Source organism: Myotis yumanensis, unplaced genomic scaffold, assembly GCF_028538775.1.
Source record: "Myotis yumanensis isolate MYYU_CA2020_CCGP unplaced genomic scaffold, mMyoYum1.0.hap1 SCAF_1, whole genome shotgun sequence".
Lineage (NCBI taxonomy): Eukaryota > Metazoa > Chordata > Mammalia > Chiroptera > Vespertilionidae > Myotis > Myotis yumanensis.
Window position 1 is genome coordinate 40,679,442 of NW_027223752.1, and position 16,910 is coordinate 40,696,351.

General features: G+C 46.7%; 1 pseudogene; it reads left to right on the forward strand.

The window, feature by feature from the left end:
- Nucleotides 1-16,339: 16,339 nt before the first annotated feature.
- LOC139002543 (AP-3 complex subunit sigma-1 pseudogene) lies at nucleotides 16,340-16,910 on the forward strand (annotated as a pseudogene).

Consider the following 16,910-nt stretch of genomic DNA (forward strand, 5'->3'; position numbering starts at 1 on the left):
GGGGCTCCGTGCGGGGCCGGGAGCGCGGCCGAGCGGTGAACCCGCACATCCCCGGGCCTGCGAGCGGGGCCGGCAGCTGCTCCGCGCCCGCAGCCCCGCGCCTCCCTGGCGCAGCCCGAGCGCCGGCCGCCGGGGGGTTGTCAGCGCGTCCCGTAGAGCCGCGGACAGCTGCCATCTGCTGTGTTTACTACCCCCCCCCCCCCCCCCACGCCGCTTCCCCTTCCGCGTGAACACGCCTGTCGTGGTCGTTAAGCCAGGAAGTTATTTTTTAAGGACTCCCACTCCCCCCCCCCCCCCCCCCCCCTGCAAAGCAGGCAGCGGCCGAGTCTGCAGCGCCCAGCCCGCCTTTCTCTGGCCTCCGGGCTGGGCTCCGTGCGGAAGGCCATCCATTGCGGGCCTGGGTCTGCGAGCAGGTGCGGCCGCCATAGGCGGAGAGAGCGCCCCTCCATGGGTCCAGTGAGGAGAACAGTCCGTGATGTGCGCACCATTTTAATGCATCGCTTTTCAGTTCTGCAAATGCGAAGTGTAAATTGGGCTAGCATATGATTGTGAATCGGACCAGACGTCAGGATTAATTTATCACCGTGCTCCAGATACATCAGCTAAAATAATAGGAATTTGGGGTAATGGTTCTTCCTGCCTTTGTGCTTGCTGGAGAACTCTGAAGAAGAGATCACTAGAGAAATAAAGGAACTAAGATTCCCCTCTCTTCTTTTACTGGCCAAGCATGGATGCACTTAAACATTCTCAGCCAGGTCTCTCCCACCGATTGAGGTTGAATTTGCCCACTAACACTTTACATGAGCCTACGTCCTGTTCGCATTGACACACCCTGAGCTGTTGATAAACCTTGAAAATGAGCTTTTTCATATTTCATATGTGTGATACCTCAAAGTCTGATTCCTCAACTGGATGTTGGTTAGAATTTTCAATGGCATTGCCGCTCAAAATGTGGTTCATGACCCAGCAGCATTCAAGATAAAAACGTAGAATCTCAGGCCCCACTCAGACCCGTGGAATGGGAATCTAAATTTTAACAAGGCTTTTTCATTAAAGGTGAGAAGATCTAGCTTTTTAAAACCACAAATACCTTTGCCCAAACATCTATGTAAGTAGCCCAGGTGACACTTCTAAGTTGAGTCGTCAGGTTGGGAGGCCTAAGGTTCAGGTGACTTTCATGCTCATGGCAGCCAAATTTTTTGAATCAGCAAAACTGCCTTAAAGTTTGGTTGTCCGTGAATTACAGAAGCAAGAAAGCTGATGAATTATTTAGTTAAATAACAGCACATTGATTGCACCATTTAGAAAAACTCAAAACTGGGAGGTAGATTTTCTCCTTGTATTAACTGGCTCATTCGCTCCCAGCGTGAGTGTGGGCATGAGGAAGTCTTTTGCTTGGCCATTAAAGTCACCCCTCTCCCCTTTAGAATGGCCAGACTGTGTTTATCACAGTGCGTGTCATTCAGAAGGACACAGACGTCCTTCAGGCTGGCGGTCAGCACTGTTCAGGGCTGCCCTGGAGGACTGCGTCTAGTGCTGGACTTCACAATAACAGAGGGATGCGGAGACCTTGGCCAAGGCTCAGAAAACACTCCTAAAGGTTATTTTTTCATTTTAGTTTTTGTTAATCCTCACCCAAGGGTATTTTTCCATTGATCTTTTAGAGAGAGTGCAAGGGAGAGGGAAAGACAGAGAGAAGCATATCGACTAGTTGCCTCCCGCACCCACCCTGATCCTTGGGGGGGGCAGGGGAGGAGAGCCCGCAAAGCTCTATCCACTGAGCCAAACAGGCGAGGGCCCTCAAGGTTATTTTTAAAACAAAGTGAATCATCAAATTGTGTAACACTATCCAGAAAATGGTCATCCATCCACTGATATAAACAACATAGAGAGGTTTTCTCTTTCGGAGAAATAAACATGGTGGGACTAAGTAGACCAGGGGTTCTCAACCTGTGGGTCGCGACCCCTTTGGGGGTCGAGTGACCCTTTCACAGGGGTCGCCTAAGACCATCGGAAAACACATATATAATTACATATTGTTTTTGTGATTAATCACTATGCTTTAATTATGTTCAACTTGTAACAATGAAAATACATCCTGCATATCAGATATTTACATTACGATTCATAACAGTAGCAAAATTATAGTTATGAAGTAGCAACAAAAATAATTTTATGGTTGGGGGTCACCACAACATGAGGAACTGTATTAAAGGGTCGCGGCATTAGGAAGGTTGAGAACCACTGAAGTAGACAAAGAGGAAAGGTTGTCTCTGGGGCACAAGTTCTCCACCTCGGTAGCACATTGCAGTCCCCTGGGAAGATTTATAAAATCCCAGCGCCAATTAAGTCCGGATCTTTGTGGGCAGGACCCAGGCATTAGTACTCTGTGAAGCTCTCCAGGTGATTCTGATGTGCAGCTAGGGCTGAGAAGAGAGCAGTGCGTCTCTGACTGGACTGGGCATTAGCACCGCGCAGGGATTTTGTTAAAATGCAGGTGCTGAGTCAGCAGGTCTGGGTGAGGCCAGAGCTTCCGCCAAGTGCTCAGGTGATGTCAAAGCTCGGTCCAGGCCTGAGGCGAAAGGGGCTAAAGGCTTTTGAAACTAGAATAAGCTCTCTCCCTGTGTAAGACTCCATGGTCACATGTCACACCATCTCACAATCTCTATGGCTTTATGACATTTGTCAACATGCAAAATAGATAACTTCAGCCATCATAAACCAGTGAAAAGAAAACGAACATGGCTTTTAGGGGAGGCCAGGGGATTATCAAGGGCGGGGGGGGGGGGGGGGGGAAGGACACATATGTAATACCCTTTGTAATACTTTAGCAATAAAAAAATTTAAAAAAAGAAAAAAAAAAAAGAACATGGCTTTGCCCTGCGGGTGTGGCTCAGTAGTTGTGTTGACCTTTAAACCAGAAGGTCACAGTTCGATTCCCAGTCAGGGCATATGCCCAGGTTGCACGCTTAATCCCCAGTGTGGGGTGTGGAGGAGGCAGCTGATCAATAATTCTCTCTCATCATTGATGTTTCTATCTCTCTCTCCCTCTCCTTTCCTCTCTGAAGTCAATAAAAAAATAATTTAAAAAATATAAAAAGAACACGGCTTTGGATGAAAATATTTAACAATGATTGATATGTCCTTGAATGAAAAAGTATTTGCAGAATTTAGGAACAAGAATGTTCCTGCCTTTTCTGGACAATATTGCCATTCCTATTCTCATGTGACTCTTTCCTCAAGACGGCTTTGCTAATAGTAGAGTCACCATCATGGTATCTATCTGGTCAAGTACAAGGCAGCTGGGTGCTGGCATTGCTGCCCCGGAGCTAGTCTGAGTTCTGTGCACAGTGAGAACCAGCCACTGTAGGGAGGTCCCATTGAACAGTCAACATATGGGGCCAGTAAGTAAAGCAAAATTTTAAATTTTAAAAATTAAACACATTCACAGTGATATTAATAGCTAACCTAAATGACAGAGCTTTGCCTGTACGATCTCACTTAATCCTCTCAACAACCTCCCAGGGTGGTTACTATTATTATCCTTACTAGAGGCCAGATGCACACGAAGTTCGGGAAGAGTAGGCCTTCCGTCCCCTGGCTGCTGGCACCAGCTTCCCTCTGGCACCTGGGACCCGGGCTTCCCTTGCAGCCCTGGCTTCGTCCGGAAGGTCGGAAGGTCGTCCAGTCTAATTAGCATATTATGCTTTTATTATTATAGATTTTACAAAGAAGACAACAGTGCTTAGAGAAGGTGAGTCACTTGCCTGGAGTCTCACAACTAGAAAGCGGTGGAGCCCAGATCGGACCTACTTCTATTTGATGCCAGAATCCACACAGTAAGTTCATCCATGTGACGGTATATTTAGCTTGCTGATGGCATTTTTCTAGGGATAGTTCTGCTGCTATAAGCAGTGTGCTCATGTTCTCCCTAGGCTGTGGTCTAAATATTTTTTAAAAGCAGCCTTTTAATTTTCTAATTAGCCTGGTTCCCCAAAGATAAACTTCTTTAAAGGTCAGAAGTTAGTTTAATCCTCTTTGGGTTATCACGGAAAAAGATCAGCTGAATTGACCTTGACAAAAGCGCCTGGGAGGCCCGGGGACAGACGGGCCTTGGGTGTTGGTGAACACAACAGCTGCTGTTATAGGAAGGGGCATTTTCTGTGCCTTTGAGAGCAGGCAGCTATGTTTTCCTTGACAAGAGCCTGAGTAAAAAAATTTAATATCCACCTTCAGTGTGAAGCGAATCATGTCCCACTGACATTAAATCCTCTGCCCCGGGGACACCAGGCTGGGTGCTGAGGGGCTGCATGGGGCCGACTCAGTGACCATGAGAAGAAACAGAGCGTGATGGGGACAAAGTACATCGCCAGGAAGGGCGGGCTCAGCGCAGCTCACTGGCCAGCAGAGCTAACCAATCACACAAGACAGGTTCGTGTAACACTTTCCTAAGGACAGTCAGGGTTTCCAAGATGTCAACCTAAAATGCAGAATTTGCCTGAGAAGAACAGAGTTCTGTCAGCTTAGTGTCAACATGGGAACAAACAACTTCATACGTGACAAGCACAAAGCATTGCTGGCCGGGGCCTGTGCAGGGGAAGGGACGGGGCATCCTGACCCACCAAGGCCTGCTGCCTCCCTCATCCGCGTGGCGAGAGTGGGAGCAGCTGTGACCACCATTGGCTGGTGGCAGCGTGGCTGGAGCTTGGCCAATTGGAGTCCTTTCCTGGGGGTTTTATTTTTATTTTTCAGATTTAAAAAATAAAATGATCTTTAGAAAGAGAGGAAAGGAGAGAGAGAGAGAGATCAAAGTGAGGGCAAAACATTGATCTGCCTCTTGCATGCCCCATCCTGGAGATCCAGCCTGCAACCCCAGGCTTGTGGCCTGACCCAGAATCAAACCAGCAACATTTCAGTTCATGGGAGGACACCCTACCAACTGAGCCACACTGACCAGGGCATTCCTGGGGCTGTTAAAACTGGAAGTGGAAAGGGACTCTCCGCCCTCCCAGTGGCGGTGGAGGAGGGAGGAGGCTCGGGAGCTGCAGCAGCCATCTGCCTCCCACAGGAGGAAGCTGCTCTGCCCACATGGAGGATAGAGGAGGCCAGGGTGAGTGTGCAGGTGCCAGGGCCCCGTTGTTCCTGAGGCCCAGCTTCTAACTTGGTTGTTCATCTAACTCTGAACTAACAGGTCCCCCTTTCGCCTCGCCTCGCTTGGCTACGTTTCTATCACTTTATCCCAAGAAAGTCCTGGCTCATCCGGAGGAAGTGACTGTGGCCCTCCACTTGCTGTTCAGTGTCCTTTCCTCCCAAGTGGACAAGCAGTACCTTTCTGCCGGGACACTGCTCCCATTTCAAACCACTGGGCTCCTTCCCAAAGGACTTGGCCCTCAGTTTTCTCTCATGTGGCCTTAAGGGAAAGCTGAGAGTTTCAAAATTTCTCCTTTGGGGAAAATCTGCATTATTATTTTTTTATGGAAAAGAATGCATTTCAACTCAATAAGCTGCTGAGTGCAGGTACTGGAGACAGTGGGTCTCCCAGCTGCTGCTCACATGACATCGCAGTGTGGACCCTAAGATGACAGAGATGGGCGTTTATGGAACCGGACAATGTGAGCACATTATACAAAATACCCTTTTTAAATTAATCTTCCCAACCACAATTAGGTAAGAATTGTGTGAGAAATACGATTTTTAACTATTTTCTAATCCCTTTGCCCATATCCTTTCTCTTTACTTACTTACTTATTTATTTTTTTAAAATATATTTTATTGATTTTTTACAGAGCGGAAGGGAGAGGGATAGAGTTAGAAATATCGATGAGAGAGAAACATCCATCAGCCGTCTCCTGCACACCCCCTACTGGGGATGTGCCCGCAACCAAGGTACATGCCCTTGACCTAAATCAAACCTGGGACCCTTCAGTCCACAGGCCGACGCTCTATCCACTGAGCCAACCCGGTTAGGGCCCCATATCCTTTCTCTTGCCATTCAAACATCCATGGGGACTTCCTGTAAGACCTCCCCTTAGGGTAGGACTAAGGAAGAAGGAAATTCTTGGTGTTTGAGTTCAAAGGTAGATTTTAAAAATCAATAGAAGATTCATCTGACTTTTACATGTAAGAGTCACACTTGAATATATATATATATATATATATATATATATATATATATATTCTAAAAGCTTGTTTCTAAATACTCAGGGCTAAAGACAAGAATACCTAGACTCTAGAACTTTAGTCTATAAACCAGGGTCAGCAGGCTATGGCCTCAGGGGTAAAGGTTTATAAATAAAATTTTATTGAAACCCAGTCACACCCATTTGTTTACATATCAACTTACTACTTTTGCATTAGAACAACAGAGTTGAGTGGTTGCAACAAAAACTGTATGGACCTCAAAGTCTAAAATATTTATTATCTGACCCTCTTTTAGAAAGTTTGGGGGATAGTAGACATCATGACTCCTGTTTTCCAGTCTCTTCAGTCGTGTCTCTGTAGTAAATTCCTGGAGTGTTCCTGGCAGGTTCTCACACATGATACAGATCAGAGAACCCAAATGAAGGAGCAAAACATGGATTGTTTGACATGAGGAGGCCTCAAGAGGTTTTATTTTGATCCTCACAGGCCATCTGGTGCTGGTGAGGGGCGATGGACAAAGAGATTGGAGATAAAAGGCAAAAACAAAACAAAACAAATAAAACCCAAAAAAACCACACAGATAAAATATGAAACCCAAGGTAAGGAGTAAAAGATGGAGGGGCAGGGCTGGGGCCGGAGGTGATGTAACCTCCTCCGCTGCCTGGTTTCTGTCCCTCCACAGGCTCGTTCCCCGCCCCTCCCCAGCCAGCTGTATTTGGCCTGCCCTCACCCCTTCTTTCCTCCCTGCCCAAGCCTGTAATTACTGCCACCAGGTGCACCGTTTCCACTCATCTCCTCTGACTTTATCATTCTCGGAGCTGTGAATGGTAATTTGCCAACCTCCATGGACCTTTCCTTTTGAAAGCAGGATAAGCTGGGTGTAATGTTACATCACTAAGACTCCACCGACAATAGAAAAGGAAATGGAATTTACCCGGGAACAAAGGAACCTGCAGCTCACTTCTCTTTAGCTTTACATAATTGTGTGGGGTCCACGGGTAGGGCTCTGGGGGAAGGAAGGGGCTTCTTGCAGAAGCTTCTGGGAGTCGGTGCTGAGTAGACCCACTATCCCATTCGCTCTAGTGCCAAATTGAGGCTATGGTAAGGAAGCAAAGGCTGTGGCTCATCCACTTAACAGATTGCCAGTGGGGACCACAGAGTGGTTAGCAGAGTGGGTCTGAGGGCTTAACCAGGGAGGCGTGGTGCACCTCGCACAGGTCAGGCACCTTCTCAAAGCCTCTGTTTTTCATCTGAGTGGTAGGTGATTGTCACGTGTACCTCACAGTGTTATCTGGAGGATTTAGAGGAGATGCTGCATGGGAGCACTTAGCGTAGTCCCTGGCACAGGGTACACACATGTCAATCATGTGGTGAGCTAGTTTGACTTGCTCTGTCTGGCGCTGTGCAAAGTGGTTGTGGGAAAGAGTCACCATGTTCTTTGGGCAAGTCCCGCTAAGCTGTCACGTCCCGTATCTTGGAGAACGGAATGGTGCAGGACTGGAAAATGGGTTTCTGTGTTTCTTGCTTCTGTGGGCTTCCATGCAGGTCTCCTTCCTTTGGAAAAAAAAGACTGCTTCTTCCTTGCATGTCTTTACCTGGCTCAGGAGACCTACCATTCTGGATTCAGACGTTGGGAAGTTCCCTTCAGTGAATTAAAAGAGATAAGGGAGTGATTAGTAAGTAACTTTCATCGTGGATGAACAAATGACTTATCATAATTCAAACACAAGTGACTCTGAGCTGCGTGTCTCCCTCCTGTGGGGTTTCTGGGCGGTAGGATGATGAGAGGTACACGTGTCCCTGGCAGGTTCTCTGGTCTCTTTGAGACCAATGCATTTGCTAAGAAGCCAGTTCTGGAGGATTTAACTGCCCTATTTTAGAAATCAGGTCCCCCCCGCTCCCCACACTCCTGACCAGCCCTTCTGTGGCCTACGTTGCCTTTAAGAAGTTTGTGAAAATGCCCATTCCCTGGCCATGTTTCTGTCTCTTAGACATTTAGAAAGGACTTAGCAAGTCAAGGATTTTGGAATAAAGTGACTTGTGATGTGGGACACCTGGGAAGGAGTAGGGACATGAGGGAGGATCAGATAGATACCTGCCCTTGGGTGGGAAGCTTGATGATCAGCAACAACTCCCCTTCCCTAACTAACCTATGAGACTTGGTGTTAACCCCTGGCCACAGCTGAAAACACTGTCTACCCCCCATTAAAACACACACACAAAAAAGCAAGGATCAAAAGTAAGAAATTAGGCCAAATCTAGTCACAGGGATATAATTCATGTTCGCAGCCCTGGGCAGTGGGGCAGCCCCTGAGGACGGCCCTGGCCCACTGCCCTTGCTCCTAGTTCCACGGGAGCCCCGACCACAGTGCTGGTTCTGCGCTTCCCAACAGCTGAGAGCCTCCTACCTACATTTCAAAGGTGACTTTTCCAAAGTCAATGCTTACTACCTGGTGATCTTGAGCTTTCGTGGTGAAAAGATTAATTTGGGCCAATTTAAACTCAAGACCCCAATGGGATTTACAAGCAGCGTTTGCAGAGCTACATAAAAATATTCCTTGCTATTCATTCCCTCGCTGTGGCCTGGGAATCATACATGTGAGGCCAAGCGCTCACTGTGCGAGTGAAGCGATGGGTGGGAGTTCCCATGTGAGCCTTCCCCCTGCCCATGGGGGCCAACGGCTGGCTCTGTAGGGGCTGGGGATAGTCAGGGAAACACAGCTACTTGCTGTTCAGGAAGACCTCCAGCCAACCACTATGGTTACGGCTTTAAAGAAAGTGAAGGTGGTGAGAAGAATCCAGCAAGAGAAGTTCATCTGAATCCACAAATTCCCAGGCAGACATGGGAGCTGGGGCCATGAAAGAATGGTGTCAGCTGACCTGCTGACAAGCAGAGGGTGGGGTGGCTGGAGGACTGGATGCACTCTAAGCTTCCTCAAGTCCCTGTTGAACACCTCCCATTAGCCCAGCCAAAGCGCCCGCCTGGGGGAGTAGTTAGGGGTGGTTTGGAATGACAGTGGCAGCTCTGTGGGCTCCGCTCCTGCTGTGCTTTCCCCCATTTGCAAAAGAGCAGCTGCATCACAGACGGGTTGTGCGTGCTCGCCAGCGCTTCTTGGTCCAGCAGAGCTGGGTGGGACTCAGCAGGCCTGAAGGTTCCAGGATGGGGCTTTGCTGTCTCCATAGTAACAACTATCATGTACTGAGCTCTAATGAGGGAGAAGCCCCAAGTTAAGCAATTGAGTGAAGGCTTGGCTGGGGGCAGAACTAACATTCTGCATCAGCTGGACACTGCCATTCTTCCAGTCTCTGTTCATTCACAGGCTTGTCTCATAACTGTGTACAACAAGCGTGTCAAACTCACGGCAAGAGGCGTGCAGCCCACCGACTGCGAGTTTGACATGCTTGTTGTATAACATCTAACACTGTTCCTCAGGACAGGAATGAAGTCTTTCCCACATCTTTATCTTCTACAGAGGTTCGCTCAGGGGCTTGCATGTACTGTTGGAAATGTTAAGTAAAACCATCCACTCCTGTGGTGTTTGTGACGGGACTGAGTGCCTGTCACGCTCACAGGTGACCTGGCCTTATCCCACGTGACCTTGCTGCCCGAGGTCAAAGGCTGGCCCCTGAGTCTAAGGCAGCCGTTTCACAGGCTGGCTGTGGCCCAGAGCGGGAGGTCAGCTCAGCAGGACTGGAGAAGCCATGTTGACTGGCCAGACACTCAGATCCTCTCTTTGAGGGAAACCGGAATAAAGGTCTGTGGAGAGAGCCCATCAGTAGGAGTAGCAGCAACAAAGTTGAGTCACAAATGTGGTGGAATCTTGAAAGTGACCAGCAATGGCTGCCTGTGGATGAGGCTGGAGCTGTTATACCTTGAATGAGTAACCCTGAGGCATTGTCTGTCTAGCTAAAATTACATGCTACACATTGACTCTTCTACAACCATCATCCAAAGGTATAAATGCTGTAAAGGATTTTGGGATGAAAACAGCCAAACGGTTTCTTAGCTGAGCCCATTGTTTTGAAATTCAGGATAGCCAAGCACTTTCCATTGCCTCAGCCCTTCTGAACCTAATTCCACGGTCTCACGTGGCTGACTGGAACAGGATCTCTGGCCATGCAGACGCCATTCCTAGATGATAGGTCACTGCCTTGCTTTCCAGAGGGGCTGTGGGTTGAGAAATCAAGCTCTATTTGGATAAGTTGTATTTATGTTTGGCCAGGGAGGGGCCATTCCTAGGTATGGTAGATCCAGCATGGGGTCTACTGTTCCAGGTAGTGCAAACAAGAGATACCTATGCCTTCCAATCTGTAGGTGCTTGTTATTGATACCCAGGTAATTTACTTTTTTTCTAATGTGCATTGTCTTTTTCTGTCATCATTATAGTTTACTTGTCTCCAGATATTGGGGAATTGAATATATTTAGTAAATTTATATATATATATATATATATATATATATATATTCCATATATTATCCACGTGAGATGCAAACATGTTTACATGACAAACATTGCTTACAAATGTGACACGATAAACAACAAAAATGACTATATTCTAGAAAATAAAAGAAGTCTTTGGGTTCAGTTAACATGAAAAGCTGATACTATAATTGATCTTGTAGTAATACAAAATCTCCTTTCCCAGATCACTGCAGATCTGAGGACATCCAACGTGGAAGCAATGAGAAGAAACAAAAAGGCACTGAGTTTTCGTTAGGATATTTTTATGTAAGTGTTGTCCAGAAGATGCAGCATTTCCTGAGAGTTCTGATCACAGGTTGGTCCATCGGGCTAGGACTTAAGAGTGTGGGGTTGTCAAGAAGCAAGGGACTTCAGCTCTGGCCGGTGTGTTCAGTGGTTAGAGAGTCAGCCTGTGCACCGAAGGGTCATGGGTTCAATTCCTGGGTAGCAGGTTCATCCCTAGCCCCGGCTGGGGTATGTGCAAGAGGCAACCAATCGATGTGTCTCTTTCATCAGTCTCTCTCTCTCTCTCTCTCTCTCTCTCTCTCCCCCACTCCCTCCCTCCCTCCTTCCCTCCCTCCCTCCCTTCCATTCTTTCTGAAAAGCAATGGAAAAAATATCCTCCAGTGAGAATTAACAAAATAAATAATTTTTAAAAATATAAAAAAAGCAAGGGACTTCAGATTCCAATCAGATGGACTATCCGGGACTAGATTTATCCGTCCACATGAAGCAATTAAGGAAACAGACAAAATATATGAAACAAAGTTCTTGGGGACATTGGACAACCAGGCAGCGAGACACAGGGATCCTCCCTGAGAGAAGGGAAATATAAAACATGAGCCCCATGAGTGCTCCAGCATCCTCCCTGGGAACATTCTCTCTGTGGGAGGGAGAACCACATGGGGCCTGGTGGCCTCAATGCATTGAGCAGATAGAGTTGGGAGTCCAGGGAAGCCAAGGCCACTGAAATTCTCAGGAGAGTCTTGGAGAAAGCTGAAAAGGTAAAGAGCTCTAGAGATCTGCAGAGGTCCATGCAAGTCTTCAGCTGAGTACCAATCAGCATTTGCATGTGAGGAAACTATGTAAGGCCAGGGACAGAACCACCCAGCACTGGAAAATGGTAAAAATATCCCACATTTTCAGTAGCTAACTTTGTTACTTCAGTTTGGGAAATTTAAAATGTATTGCTATTTGATGAATAAAGATGATAAGTTAATGATAAAACTCCTTTCGCATGGCTACAAGGATACCCCAAACCAAGCAATGCCCACATGACATGCATTCTATATACTAGCCTTTCTTCAGGCTTAATTGTACTTTTGCTATTCTTGCTTCCTGTCCTAGTCAGGATGGGCTGCTATAACAAAGACAGCTTATAAACATAAAATATTCATTGCTCCTAGTTCTGAGGCTGGAAGTCAGCAATCAAGGTGCCAGCATGGTCAGGCTCTGGTTAGGGCTCTCTTCTGGGTGGCAAACTGCCAACTTCTTGTGTCTTCACATGGTGGAGAGAGCTGGCCAGCTCTGGCTTTTTCTCATTAGGGCACTAATCCCATTCATGAGGACTCCACCCTTGTGACCTAATTACCTTTCAAAGGTCCCATCTCTAAATACTATCATATTAGAGATTAAGGTTTCACCATATGAGTTTTATATATGAATGGATGAAATAAATGAACATTCAGCCCACTCCTTAATTCCTATTTTCTCTCTCTCAAAAAAGTCATTGGATTGTATACAGTGGGGCCTTGACTTACGAGTTTAATTCGTTCTGAGACCGAGCTCGTTAAGGAGCTTGTTAACTCAAATTACTCTATCAACTCAATGCAAAAAATCGGCCGAGAGACAGCTGGTATCTCAAAAAACTCGTTAGTCGGGACACTCGTAAGTCAAGGCCCCACTGTATTTTTGAAAACTGCATTTTAGAATAAAGTATTAAAAAAAGTAAAACCAGGACTCATGTTTTAAGAAAAAACCCCCAACTAGTTTTGACTATTGGAAAAGCCAATGATACGAAGATTAACAATGAAAGTATGTCTATAACTTTTAAAAATATATATATTTTATTGATTTTTTTTTACAGAGAGGAAGGGAGAGAGATAGAGAGTTAGAAACATCGATGAGAGAGAAACATCCATCAGCTGCCTCCTGCACACTCCCTACTGGGGATGTGCCCGCAACCAAGGTACATGCCCTTGACCGGAATCAAACCTGGGACCCTTCAGTTCGCAGGCCCACACTCTATCCACTAAGTCAAACCGGTTAGGGCTGTCTATAACTTTTAAGATTGATGGGAAATAGTAGAAATCTATAAAGATGTAATAAAATACTTAAAAGGAGGGGAAGATTGATATAATGTTCTCTGAGGTAATGCTTTTTTTTTTTTTTTAAATATATCTTATTGATTTTCTACAGAGAGGTAGGGAGAGAGACAGAGAGCCAGAAACATCGATGGGAGAGAAACATCGATCAGCCACCTCCTGCACATCTCCTACTGGGGATGTGCCCGCAACCCAGGTACATGCCCTTGACCGGAATCGAACCCGGGACCTTTCAGTCCGCAGGCCGACGCTCTATCCACTGAGCCAAACCGGTTTCGGCGAGGTAAATGCTCTTGATAACAGACTATCAATATCCACTCTACCCGCCAGGGTATACTGTCCAGACTCTAGGCAGAAAACAGGGTGGGGTGAAGGAGACAGGAAAACTTGGGGAGCGGTGAAGTCCAGAGATGGAGTAGGAGTCAGATGGATAGCAGTCAGTCAAAAGTAAGGCTCAGGACTAGAATGGGGACTAATAGTGAACTGAGAATAGGGTGAGTCAGAGATGGGGTGAGAATATATTGGGCCCGTGTTAATTTTCAAAGAGCTGAAAGCTGGAAAAGGGAAAGTCTTTCCTTATCCTATCTAATAATAGACAAACATGGTAATTAACCATACCTCTGACATGCTTCCCATTGGCTAATCAGGGTGATATGCAAATTAACTGCCAACCAAGATGGCAGCTGGCAGCCAGGCAGCTGAAGTGAACAGGAGGCTTGCTTGCTCCAGTGATGGAGGAAGCCAAGGTTCTGCGCCTGCTGTGGCCCAGCTCTGAGCTGCACTCTAAGAAACAATGTTGCAATTATAGAAGCTAAACAATCCCCAGAAACCTGCCTTCAGCCAGCCAGGCCTCAGAGCTGGAGTTGCAACAGTGTTTCAATTATAGAAGCTAAACAAAGCCCAGATACTTGCTTTCAGCAGCCGAGGTCTCAGAGCTGGAGCCGAGCCTCAGAGCTAAAGCCAGCTCTCAGCTCCAGTGACAGCCATAGAAAGTAAATAAATCCCAGAATAAAGAAAAAAAGGAGAGGTTGGGAGCTTCAGTCACCCGCCAGCCTGAAAACGGCCCTCAGCCCCTCACTCAGACTGGCCAGGCACCCCATGGGGACCCCCACCCTGAAGGGGGTGTGACCAGCTGCAAACAGCCATCATCCCCTCATCCAGGCTGGCCAGGCACCCAAGCGGGACCCCCACCCTGATCCGGGACACCCTTCAGGGCAAACCAGCCGGCCCCCACCATGCACCAGGCCTCTATCCTATATAGTAAAAGGGTAATATGCAAACTGACCCTAACAGCAGAAGGACTGGGAATGACTGGTCACTATGACACACACTGACCACCAGGGGGCAGACGCTCAATGCAGGAGCTGCCCTCTGGTGGTCAGGGCGCTCTCACATGGGAGGAGCTCTGCTCAGCCACAAGCCAGGCTGACGACTGCCAGTACAGCGGTGGTGGTGGGAGCCTCTCCTGCCTCCTCAGCAGCGCTAAGGATGTCCGACTGCAGTTTAGGCCTGCTCCCCGCTGGCAAGTGGACATCCCCCGAGGGCTGCCAGGCTGCCAGAGGGATGTCTGATTGCCATCTTAGGCCCAATCCCCCGGGGAGCAGGCCTAAGCCAGCAGGTGGTCATCCCCTGAGGGGTCTCAGACTGCGAGAGGGCACAGGCCAGGCTGAGGGACCCCCCTCGCCCCCCTGAGTGCACAAATTTTTGTGCACCGGGCCTCTAGTAGTAGACTATAAAGACTGGAGCTGGAAAATACTCATGCGTGAAAATTTGATCTGGAACAGACTATTTAGACTCAATCTCTCCACAAATTACACATTAATTACAAGGGAGAAAACAATGACTTCACAGTGGAGGGGGAAAAAAGCAGGTATCACCTTATCTGAGAGATCAAACATCACATCACCAGTAATGGGACAAACAGATAACATGTGCCTCCGGATGTGATGCACTAAGGACATGACATTAGTTCTGTGGTGGTTCTGCCAGAATTGTGTAATATGAAACTAATAATGAGAATACACTGGACAATCGCAAATTGAGGAATATTCTCAGAATAACCAGCCTCTACTCAAAAGTGGCAACATCATTAAAGATGCAGGCAGGCTGAGGAACTGTCCCATAATGAGGAAACTAAAGGAACAACAACTGCGTGCCATGCACGATCCTGGGCTGAACCTTGGAGTGGGAAAAGGAGCTATGGGGTAATTGATAAAATTTGAATGTGGACTTAGATTAGGTAACTGTATTTTATCGTTATTATAGTTCCTGATTGTAATAATTGTACTGTGGTTATGTAAGAAAACATCCTTGTTCTCAGGAAATACCACATCGAAGTATTCAGAGGTAAAGAAGCACAATGTTTCCAATGAATTCTCAGATCGTTCAGAAAAAAATATATATATGTACACATACATATATACATCACAGAGCCATCCTGGACTTGGAATAGAAGTTGACAACACTTCTTATTGTCTCCCTCTGGGGAGAGGCTAATGCATTATGTGAGGCAGGAGCATTTTGGGGAGTGTATGAATGAAAAGGATGTGGATGTTGGGAAACCAACCAGATGAATTATTGCAAACAGTTGCCATAAATTGTCGCCCATCTTTGACTCCCTCTTCCTAATGGTCCTCTGATTTCCTCTGGGAAATCTTTTATACAGCATTATGTATAGTCTTGGTGCTTCACTAAATTTTGGTGTCTGCCCCACTATGAAGCAAGAAAGGACAGACCCTTCCTCAAATGACCTTGGTTCCTACCCATTTCCAAGCCTGGCTTTCCAGCCTTCCTATTCGTCTGTGAGCTTTTAATGGCCTTTCTATAAATTTCACTTTTTGCTTAAGTCATGAAGAGTCAGGAGCTATTGCCTGGAAAGGAAGGGCATAACTGATCCCCCTGCTGAGTGGGAGGCACAGTGCTAGGTGTTTTGTAAACATTGTCTCGCCAACTCTCAAAGCCACCTCCCAGCCCATGGGGAAGACAGGGATATGAAGGCTAATTGCTGGTAGCAAGAATCATAGAACCCATGGGGAGCATAAATGTTGTTATTACTGTAGGAATGAAGGTGGATCTTCACCAGCCAGGCAATATGAAGGGGAAGAAGCAGTTTGCAAGCGTTCCGTCTCCAAACTGTGTGTCCAGTGTCAGGTGAGGCAGGAAAAAAGAAAAGAATAGCTCAATCCATCATCATAAATAAAGTGGTAATCTTTTCAACAAATGGTGCTGGGGAAACTGTGTATCCACACATGAAGGAATGAAGTTGGACCCTTACCTTATACCATATACCAAAGTTAACGAAAGAAAAAAATGTATCAGGGGTGGATGGGGAAGGATCCCCACCAAGATCCCAGGTGAGGCTCTTGCCCCCGCCCTGGTCACCAGCACCCACCCGGCCAGCCTGGCTCAGCCATGATCAAGGCCATGCTCATCTTCAACAACCACAGGAAGCTGGGCTCTCCAAGTTCTACAGGCCTTCCAGTGAAGAAACACAACAAATCAGGGAGACATTCCATTTGGTATCCAAGAGAGATGCACATGTTTGTAATTTCCTAGGAGGAGGATTATTAATTGGAGCTGACAACAAACTGATTTGCAGACATTATGCAGTGTTATATTTTGTCTTCTGTGTGGATTCTTCAGAAAGTGAACTTGGCATTTTAGATCTAATTCAAGTATTTGTGGAAACATTAGACAGTTTTTGAAAATGTCTGTGAACTGGATTTAATTTTCTATGAAGGCGAGGTTCACAATATTCTTGCAGAAATAGTGATGGGGGACCAACATGAATGAGACCAACATGAATGAGATTGTTACACAAATTGATGCACAAAATAAACTGGAGAAATCTGAGGCTGGCTTAGCGGGAGCTCTAGCCCATGCTGTATTAGCAGTAAAGAATGTGAATCTTCCTGAGATCTCAAGAAATATTAACACTGGTGACATCAGTATAAAAGCACAAAACCTGCCTTCTTTTAAATAA